This window comes from Zootoca vivipara, chromosome 14, assembly GCF_963506605.1.
Source record: "Zootoca vivipara chromosome 14, rZooViv1.1, whole genome shotgun sequence".
In the NCBI taxonomy this organism is placed as follows: Eukaryota; Metazoa; Chordata; class Lepidosauria; order Squamata; family Lacertidae; genus Zootoca; species Zootoca vivipara.
The window spans coordinates 20790847-20801885 of record NC_083289.1 but is presented as its reverse complement, the minus strand read 5'-3'; positions in this window follow the sequence as shown (position 1 = coordinate 20801885).

Genomic DNA, 11039 nt, shown 5'->3' with positions numbered 1-11039 from the left:
AAGCATCAAAAACGAACAAGATTTCAGTCAAGATAATTGTGTCTAAAGCACAATGGTGTATAAATACAGCACAAAACAAACAAATCAATCAAATAATTAATACAATTCAGTACAAACTCATATGGCTGCTGAGTACCAGCCCTATGCCAGTTGACCTATTTTTTTATGGGAAGGAGCTTCTTCACACAGTACAGCAGCATAGTCCCAGGCAACAAGTTCTTCCATGTTTTTTAGCCCCAACTTCTTTTACATGGCATCAAACAGGTGAAGAGAGAGCTTGGCAGCAGTGCATGAAGGTTGGTGGCCTCCTTCCTCAGTAATTTGCCCAGAAGGAGGAAACGGAGTAGATTTGGTTCTCTCCCACCACCGGAGCAGGAGAATTCTGGGCCATGGAGTGAAGGTCCAGCTTTGAATCGCCTGGGGTTATCTTAACCAGCACGAAGCAGGGAAACTGTGCCTGAGACCCAGAGGGACTCCTGACAGGAGCTCCACGGTGCCTGTTGGAAGATATGGGACAGATTAAGGAAAGTCCTTCTTCATGCTGGGTATATTAAGCTATGGAACTCTCTCCCACAAGAAGCAGTGGTGGCCACCAGCCAAGTTGGCTTTAAAAGAGGATTAGACGAATTCTTGGAGGAGAGGGCTATCAATGGCTACTAGCCATTATAGTTATGCTCTGCCTCCACAGGCAGAGCTAGTAATGCTTCCGAAAGCTGGTTGCTGGAAGCCACAATAGAGGAGAGTGCTTTTGTGGGTTTTCCAGAGACACCTGGTTGGTCACTGTGAGAATAGGATGCTGGATTAGATGGGCCATTGGCTTGATCCAGCAGGCTCTTCTTTTGTATTTATGTACCACTGCCCTCGTCACCCCCACCCCGCCACATCTGGCACCTGAGTCAGTTGTCTCAATCTTCCTAATGGCAGGGCCAGCCCTGCAAACATTACAGGGACATGCCCTGCAAAGCCAATCCCACTTCACTTGGTTTCCTTCAGTGATGAGAGGGTGCCAAAAGCATCCCTATGTGTGCACAAGGCCAGGGCCATCTCAAGCCGGTCGGGCGCCGTGGCGCTGTGGCGCTGTGGCGCTGTGGCGCGGAGATCGCTCCGGCGCCCTAGCCCTGGTGGGCGGGCGCAGTGTGCAGCATGGCACCCTGGTGCCCCGTGCCACTGAGACTACCCCTAGAGCCGGGCCTGCACAAGGCAGGACTGGACTGAGAGGAAACACACAACAGGTGACGCCTCCTCTGAGCACTTTTCAGTACCAATCTCTAAGCCCCAAACTGAACAGACGCATGAGATTCATGGGCTTGTTGATTTTCTCTTCTCTTTCTCTTTCCAAATTTCCTTAAAAATAAAGGGACTTTTGTTTGCTTTTTAATGACAAGGAACAGCTGTCAGGTGCATGGTAGACAGCCTCTCTGTGCTTACAGGAAAGCCTTGCCAAGGACATTGTGGGCTTGTCAAGAAGTGTGGGTACCCAAAAATAAAGGCTCCAGAACGCAGAGTACCACAGAGGCTTGGTTGAGTGAAAGGGAATATGCCTCACATAGGTCATATTTGCACACCATACATTTAAAGCACTACAATATCACTTTAAACAGTTATGGCTTCCCCCAAAGAATTATGGGAGTGGTAGTTTGTTAAGGTTGTTGGGAGTTGTTAGGAACTGCACCCACCATAGCTGCCAAGTTTTCCCTTTTCTCGCGAGGAAGCCTATTCAGCATAAGGGAAAATCCCTTTAAAAAGGGGATAACTTGGCAGCTATGCCACCCACCCACCCCGGCAATTCTCCTCACAGAGCTACAATGCCGGGAGTGGTTTAACAATCAATCCCTCTTCACAGTGAATTCTGAGAATTGTAGCTCTTTGAGGAGAATTGGAGTCTCCTAAAAATTGTTGAGGTCTTTTTTTGTGCCCATAGTCTCTGAGCACCCACGCACCCCACTTGCTTCCCTCCTGGTCAAAAAGTGGTGAGAGTGGTTATATCCCAAAGAATTCTGGGAACTATAGCATGTTAAGTGTGCTGAGAGTGTCTAGGAGAGCCCTATTCCCTTCTCAGAGCTGCAGTTCCCAGAGTGAACAGGGAGCTATGGGAATTGTAGCTCTGGAGACAGGGGGGCAAGGGCTTCCTAACAACCCATAACAACCCATAGCAAAACTGCAGCTCCCATAATTCTTTGAGGGAAGCCATGACTTCTTAAAGTGGTATAATAGCATTTTGAATGTGTGGTGTAAACGCAGTCATCATCCTGTGGCCACCTAGAAAGTAAGGTGAGCACACAAACAAACAAAAACCCTGTGCCCCACTCATAAGGATTTCACCCACATACTATATATATATATATATATATATATATATATATATATATATATATATATTCCTCCCTTTGATCATTCTCAGATGTAATTCGAATTCCCATTAATTTCTTTTAACAAATTTTTATTGGTACTTAAACAACTGCAAATACAATAACGAACAAATCGGCTCCCGAACGTCAAAAACCCAGAAGTAAGTGTTCCAGTTTTTGAACGTTTTTCGGAAGCCGAACATCCGATGTGGCTGTTGGCTTTTGTTTCCAGGGCACCTGCGCCAATCGGAAGGCGCTCCTTGGTTTTCGAACGTTTTGGGAGTCGAACAGACTTCCAGAACAGAATACGTTCAAAAACCAAGCTTCCACTGTATTTTGTTTCATTTTCAAAAAAGAGGAAGAAAAAGGACAGTGGGGGAGGACCAGCTATATTGAGCCTCCCAAGTCCATTCTTGGGCATGGCTTGGAAGACCTTCCAGAGCATCTTCAATGCCTATGAAGCCCAGGTTCAGACAGCAGCCTGTGAACTAGCCACAGTTGTCCCGACTGAGCTTGGGATTCCACATGTCTGGAAGTAGGCTTTCTACACCCAGATCCCTAGATGATGGAGAATTGCCTGCAAGTGGCTGCAGCTCCCACAGTTCCCCAGCCTGATCCAGCAGCTGTGGTTGGGCATGCAGCCCAGTAAACAAAGCTGGAATCCAGCTGTTCGGATGTTTGGGACAGGGAATAGGAGACAGAATCCAGCCCCCCTCTCCACCTCCTTCCTTCCCTGCCAAATGACCGGTTTGTGGAATTTCAGGTCCTTTTAATAGGCTGCACTTGTTGAGGCCTGGCTGCTGCTTGCACACACTGCAGCAGCTGAGGGCACCGCCATTTTTATTTCCTGCACTGCGCCCAGTGTCCTATTGCTCCGGGAGAGGAATTGCCCACCTTTCTTAGACCTGCGGGCAAACAGCTCTGAAAAGTACATAAGGGTGAAAGAGGAAGTGGACAAGAGCGTCACCCTTCCCCGCTTCCTCCTTTGGTTCAATGTACTTTTTTCACTGGAGAAAAGGTAATCACACTTGCTACCTCATGACCAAGGGGGCAGTGAATGGGGACAGGGGCTAATAGGGGTTCATAGGCTTTAGAGACAGACCTCGAGGATGCTATTGCACCCATGGGTGCCACATTGGTGCCACATGCTTCTGGGTCATGGTCGGAAATTAAAATGGCAGAGCATCCAGTCCTGTCTGCCTAGTACAGGCATCCCCAAACTGTGGCCCTCCAGATGTTTTGGCCTACAACTCCCATGATCCCTAGCTAACAGGACTAGTGGTTGGGGAAGATGGGAAGTGTAGTCCAAAACATCTGGAGGGCCAAAGTTTGGGGATGCCTGGCCTAGTACTCTGATGAGGTGTGTGTGTGTGAGAGAGGGGGGGGGAGTGGGGAGGATTAACTGGGGTCCAAAATCAGTCATCAGCAGTAAGCCTTGCTGAGGCCTGACAGTTGACCAAAGGTGCTACTTACTGATTCTGTTTTTTTAGCCCTGTATTTTTATGGGGCACATTCCCTCCTCTGGGTTGTATCCAATGCTTGTCCTCCTCGGAGTAGAACCATTGAAGTTAATAGACATGAGTCACTTAGGTCCGTTAATTTTAATGCGCTTACTCTGAGTAGAACTCTGTCGGCTGCATCTGGACTCTGCTCCGTGCCCAGAACTGTGCGCACCAATCCCTGTCAAAATGTGTGTTAGAAGATGTTGCCCAATTCGTATTGTGACAGTTATTTGAATGATACCGTTTCAAACCAATGCTTACTTTTTAATTAGAGTTGAATTACATTTTACTTCTTGACAGCTAATTAAAATCTATTAAAGGAAACCCTAGTCGCTAAAAAAACCCATCGTTAAAACCGGTTGCTTTGAAAAATTACGCAAATCTGGAACTCATGAACTGAAATTGCACATATTCGTGCCTGTAATGAAAGTTCCCCTGCCCAACGCCCCAGACTGAGCCAACTTTGGAAAAGCTACACTATAAACCTGAAAATACTGCGGTTTTGCTAGAAAAAAAGGAAAAGAAACACCAACACTGCCCCAAATTGCTGAAATAAGAATATTTTATATAAACTGTTACACCCAAAGGAAATACATGGAGACTTCTCCCCCGCTCCATGGCCAATTTCCCCAGTTCCCTGCCATGAACACGAGTGCCAGATTCATTTTAATGATGTGCTGCTTTGAGTGAAGGGAAGACTGCAGCCTAAAAAGTAACTGTGTTTGCTGACCCCTGCAACATCTCAGCTGGGAGTGAGCCCTCGCCCCTCCACACCTCTTCCCCCCAGGGTGGGAGTGGGGAATACTGCTTTCCCTTGCTGTAATAAAATTGCTTTTGTGAAGTCACCAGCCATGATACTAGTCCTCACCGTCCTCTCAAACCTACTTGCAGCCTTAAAAACTTATATGTAAGGAAAGCAGGCCTGGGAGTGGGGAAAATATGAATGTGTTCCTGTAGAACTGAGCCACAAGCTCCCATCCAGTTAGAGATTGGCCCATTCCCATTGCCACTTCCTGTTTGCCTTTAAATGCACACACGCAGACACACGCGGACTGCTTGTTGTGCCGACCACACCTCCATTCTTGACCTGTTTCTTCCATGGTGTTCAGGGCAGCGTATATGAGGTTATCTCATTTCACCCTCACGACAATCCTAGGCTTCAATGGGATAGTTAAACACATGCTTAAGAGCTCAGTCCAAACCCAGGCCGCTACCCAGTGGGGCTGAACAGAGTGGGGGCGGGATGCACATCAGCTGAGGGAGGAGTGGGGGAGGCAAATTACTATGCCAACCTGGAGCTGGTGTGGTGCAGCGTACAGGCCTGGATCAGGCCACATCCTGCCTAGTGCCAGCACCTTGGGATCCAATGGATCGCAGGCTGGCACAGCCCCTCCCTCTCCTTGCCTTCAGAATGTCCCACTTTGGGGCTTTCCACTGGCTGCTCCTGCAAGAAATTTGTTCCAAGTTGCTCCTTGAAGTCTGGACATTCCAAAGTTGTGGCCTGTGTGATTTTGGCCCTTGCGCTGTATCTGATTCATGTAGGCTATATTTGCATGTCCGATCCCCCATGTGAACATCTGGCGCAGGTGCAGTAAGCATGCTAGGTGGGCAGGAAGAAGAGGTGGGCACTCACACCTCTCAATGTAATGGGTTGGATTGCCCAAGGACTGTCACCAACTGATCTGGCTCCTTGTTTTCTTAAGGCACCACACAACTAGGGATGGGAGAGGAATTCAGTTCAAGCTCAGGTGGGCCACAGGTTCCCTTAAGAATATTTCAGGTGTGTGTTTGTTTGTTTCACTTGAAACTTTTTTTCCCAACCCTGCCTTTCCTAAAATTCTCAAGGCAGCTAAACAATTCAAGTATTCTAGAAACGTGTGTGTTTGTGTGTGTATTTGCATATTTTTTGGAACACACAAAAACCCAAACAAAGCACAACAGACCTTCCCCCCCCCTCTTCCCAGACATCCCCTCCTCATGTTGGTTTTGATGTTGGATATTATTTCATGCTTATTCTCAGCTGATGATGACTTAATTGGAATTTAATCGAGAGACAGTCGGGCGGCTGTGACTAGGTGACTGAGGCTGCCATCTGATCTTCAACAGCAAACGTGCGAAGTATAACTTCATCCGTACTTGGGGATGGACTTTGATCAGATCAGGGTGTAGAAGGTGGAGACGCAGGATGAGAAAGTCAAAGATGTCAGAGTCAACTCTGAAGTTTATCATTCCTATCATAGCACCATCTGCCAGGAGGCAGGGCAAACATGTCAATTTCAGTATCTCTCCGTTTTTACATTCTTATACGTTCAGCTCTCCACATTTCTACATCTGTTTGCAATTTTTTAAAAAAAGTTCTCATGAAAACCCATCAGCATTTTTGTGCAAATTTCTCCTACTACACATCATTTTATATGCAATTTTCCCTAAGATGCCTATTTGTGCAATTTCCCCCCATATTATAGAAGGCATTAAGTGTTGGAAGTGCTCCTTTCTATAAACATGTAAGACCGCACTCTGCCCTTTTGCTGAGAGGACACCCCAGGCAGCTGACCTGGGGCAGCATGAACAGGGAGCAAATAGCTGGTTGCTTACAGAGCAATCCTACATTTTGTAGAGGTGGCAATCTGCTGAACAACCTCTGCATCCAGAGCGCCCCTGGCCTAGGAGGGGGAGAACACAGAAAGAGAGCGTTGGAAGACAAGGGAGAGCAATCTGCATCCCCTACTCCACTGGAGACAATGGAAATGGAATTACTTATACCGGGTCCTATTGTGGCATTGCTTTCCGCAATCTTTTTTTCAGCACCTGCACTTTTGGAACTCCCTGCTTATTCAAATCAGGCAGACCCTTCACTGTACCCTTTCCGTCACCTGCTCAGAACATTGACAAGCCTACTGAGACTAGTAGAATACTGACCTGTGTTTCTTGCTTTGCACTTTTCTCTTTCTCTTTATTGTTGTTATTTTGCAATTATTTTGCCTAAATCAGTCGCGTCCCTTATTTTCAACGAGTCTACTCCGAGTAGGTCTAAGACTGGATGAAACCCTGTGTAAACCACTTAAAAGCTACGGATGATTAAGTGGTGTATAATTCCTGTTAAATAAATCCAAATAAAAAAGGAAACACCTGAGCTCGCGGCCATCAGCCTTCACCACATCTACATGGTGGCAGTTAATTTTGGAAATGGAATACTGTAGCTACAAATTGTGAGAAAAGAACTTCATTTTCAGAGTAACTGCTGGATTCTCTTATCAAAGAGGAATTTGCGTGGGAGAATCTCTTTCCAGTCTGTCCATCACTTTGGACCAGTGAACAGCTGCCCCGTGTGGTCGGCCAATGAACTGCAGGCAGCAGCTTCTTAGAGAGGTGCCTTCAGGCCCTGAACTGACTCCTCCCATGCAGGCAAGCCATTGGCTCCTCCTGAGCAGGAAGAGGTGTAAGAGACCTTCCTGTTGCTTGAGCTCTTCCGCCCCAGTTGCTGGCCTGTCTGTGGCTAGTTCACCTTCTTACTCCTCAGGGCAGTCTCGAGCAGGTCGCGCGCCCTGGTGCTGAGGGGCGGAGATCGCTCCGGCGCCCCCGCCCTCGCAGGGCGCAGCATGGCTTCTGCGCGGCTTAGCCGCACAGCGCCCGGCCTACCGGCCCAGCACCCTGCGCCACTGGGACTCTACCTAGAGCCGGCCCTGTTACTCCTGCTTACAACCCAGTTGTGACCTACCAGTAATTGCCTTCTTGAACCATATGCAAACTGAAACCAAACTACCCTTTGAAAACTGTGCTTATCTGAATTTTGCAGCACAGTTCTCTAACCAATATGAACAAAAATGTTTATTTTAGGAGAATTTTGCGCTACAATGTTGATGAATTTGCATTAGAACTTTTTGTTGTTGGTTTAATTTTTTTTAAGATACTGTGATTATGGAAGTGTGGAAAACTGAATCTGAGATTGGAAAAATAAGGAACTAGTGCCATATCTGCACCCTGTATTTAAAGTAGCGCTAAAGCACCAAGGCTTCTCCTGAAGAATCCTATTCCCTTCACAGAGCTCCTTGGAAAAAAGGGATTGACTGCTGAACCTCTCTGAGTATTGTAGCTCTGTCAGGAAAATAGGGGACTTCTAATTACTCTCAGCACCCTGAGCAAACCATAGTTCCCAGGATTCCTTGTGGAAGCCCTGACTGTTAAAGTAATATAATAGTGCTCAAAATGTAGGGTTTGGATGTGACCGGAGAGAAACTGGATTTGACAGACTCATTTAATGTTAGTGACAAAGTCAATACCTAAATTTTACATCCAAATTAAAAAACAGCCTTTTCTAAAAAGCATAAAGCAAAACCCTTGGACTTCCAAAAGTCTTGGGGCACGGCAATTGAAGACATGTCATCTCCGTCAAAACTCTCCACTCATGATGAACAACTGTACCCATTTTCCATTAGTCTCAACTTCCACAGGCTTTTGTTTCCCATCTGCCCCTCATTCTGCCACGGCTCAGTCTCGTCTGATGCTTTGCTCATCTCCCGGCCGACCCCCTCCCCAAAGGCCCAGGGCTCTCCGAGACCCCTTCTCCCCTCGTTAGGGAAGTGTTAGGAAGTTGCTGAAGTGCGAAATGAGCCTGCAAAAGCTCGTTGTCCTAATTAAACTTTGACAAGGAGAGTGACAAGAGGCATCCGAGGGGAAACAATGCGGGCAGTGTTTGGGAATCAGCCTTAAGCTGAGAAGGCCTTTGTCCCCGGAACAAAAGCACTTGTTTGCATGTGTTAAAGTCCATTAAACTTCATCAGGCCCAGGTGCAACCCCCTCCCCTCGCCCTGTCTCTCCCCACCCACCCACCCACCCACCCAATCTTCTCCAAGCCAACCCACTGCACCTTCCGAGAGCCAAAGGCCCCAGAATCCTAACTTGGAGACAGTTGGCAGGGCGGACGAGAGGACCTCTCAGCTCCCTCAGGGGGCCGATATCAAAGTAAATATTTTGCTCTGAAATGAATTATTGTTGCTGTTTCCATCAGCCTGCTGCCTGGACTGTCAGGATGAGGGGCACCGGCAGAGGACTTTGTTAATGAGGAGGAAGTGAGGGAAAACCTTCATTAACATGGGAGTAATATAATAGTTTTAAACCAGGGTGGGTGAGAGCAGAGAGGCCTGTGGGGATACACTGCAGTATGTCATATGTTACTCTGGAATACAATTGTATGTGTGCATGAGGAAAGTGGCTAGGGAAAAGCCCTGCAATGGGGAATAAGAACATAAGCCTGCAGGATCAGGCTACTGGCCCTTCTAGCCCAGCAAGTTTTTCTCAAAATGGCCAACCCGATGCCTGTTGGAAGCCTGCATAAGGTTGTTTTGCTCAAGTCCTCCTTGCGGTAGAATTTGTCTGATCCCTTTTTAAAGCCATCCAAATGTCTGGTCAACTCCCGTCCTGAGTGACTGGCCCAGCTTCACGGCCGAGTGGGGATTTGAACCCTGGTCTCCCAAGTTGTAGCCTGGCGCTCTAACCACTGTGCCACACTGGCACTCAGACACACATACACACGTCTCGGATGGAAGGAGAGCTCCATAAAGGGATGCCATTTTCACCAGCATCCCTGTGGAAAGTATGGCTGCAAATCCCATTGCATAAGCAGTTGGTTGAAAAATATGCTCTGTTAGCCTTTATGTAAACAACACAAGCAGAGAAGATGATGATTATGATTGCAAATTGTCCTGCCTTTCTGTCCTTCTCAGGACCTCCAATGTAGCTTGACAATGGTCTAAAAGAGGACAGGGGAAGCTGCAGTCCTCTAGATCAGCGTTTCCCAAATCTGGGTCTCCAGTTGTTTTTGGACTACAACTCCCATCATCCCTAGTTAGCAGGAGCAGTGGTCAGGGATGATGAACTAAATCGCACTTCCTGAAATGCTACATGAAGCACAGCGATCCTGCAAAATTTGCACAGCACTGAATTTTGTGGTGCTGTTCTCCAACCAAAGAATGTGTCTATATTAGGGGAAACAACATACAGAAATGCACTGTGTTGGGAGAAATTTCATACAACAATGTTTCTGAATCCAGATTTGATGAATTGGTCACATGGCACTTCTTAAGAAAGCCAATGTGGTGCAATAGAAAGCATGTTAGATGAGGACCTGGGAGACCAGGGTTCAAATCCTCACTCAGCCACAAAGTTTACTGGGTGACTTTGGGCCAACCATTGCCTCTCAGCCTCGCCTATGTCGCAGGATTGCTGTGGGGTTAATTGAGAAGTACTTGAGATCCTTTGAGTAAAAAGGTGGGATATGAGTGCAACAAATAACTAAAATTAAGGTGCTCAAGGAAAGTGGTTGTAGCTCGGTGTTAGGACACATGCTTTCCATGCCATAGGTCCCAGACTCAATCCCCAGAATCTCTGGCTACAGGATCTCAGGTAAAAGGGTATCCCCACAGAGCAAGCAGGGGAGAAGTCAACATCATAGAGTTTTGCCCTTTCGCTCAATGGGCACTACAGAATTGGCCATTTTAATATATTTCCGACTTTGAAGTAGACATAGCTGAAAAGCAGTGACGGCTTCCAATGGTGCCTGGTGCCCACTGAGACTAGTGGGGCAGAAGGCAGGGAAGTCAACAACAGGGCCACATCCACACCATACATTTAAAGCGCTATGATATCACTTGGGCTTCCTCCAAAGAATTCTTGAGGTGGTAGTTTGGTAGAGTGTTGAGAGTTGTCCCATTTTCCTCACAGAGCTACAATGCTAGGAGTGGTCTAACAATCAATCCCTCTCCACAGAATTGTAGCTCTTTGAGGGGAATTGAAGTCGCTAAACAATTCTTGAGGCCTTTCCCTGGTGCCCACAAAGCCTCCAAGCACTCCTCCCCTTGCTTCCCCCTTGGTCAGGAGGTGGCGAGTGTGGTTTTTTACACCCTCGAAAAGTACATAGAGCTGAAGGAGGAAGTTGGAAGAGTGTCTCTCTTTCCTACTTCCTCTTTCAAGGCTCAGATTAATTCTGTTGGAAGGAGCCCCAAGAGCTGGTGCTCAGGAAACTTGGTAAAGAATCCAAATATACCCACAGGTTCAAAAAGGTTGACAACCCATGCAGTACGTCATTGACAGTCTGAAGGTATTTTCCCCCAAATGCATTCAGCATGTGACTTAACCGTACTTTTCCGTGTATGCGACTATGGTTTTTTCTTTAAAAATCATGCTAAAAAGT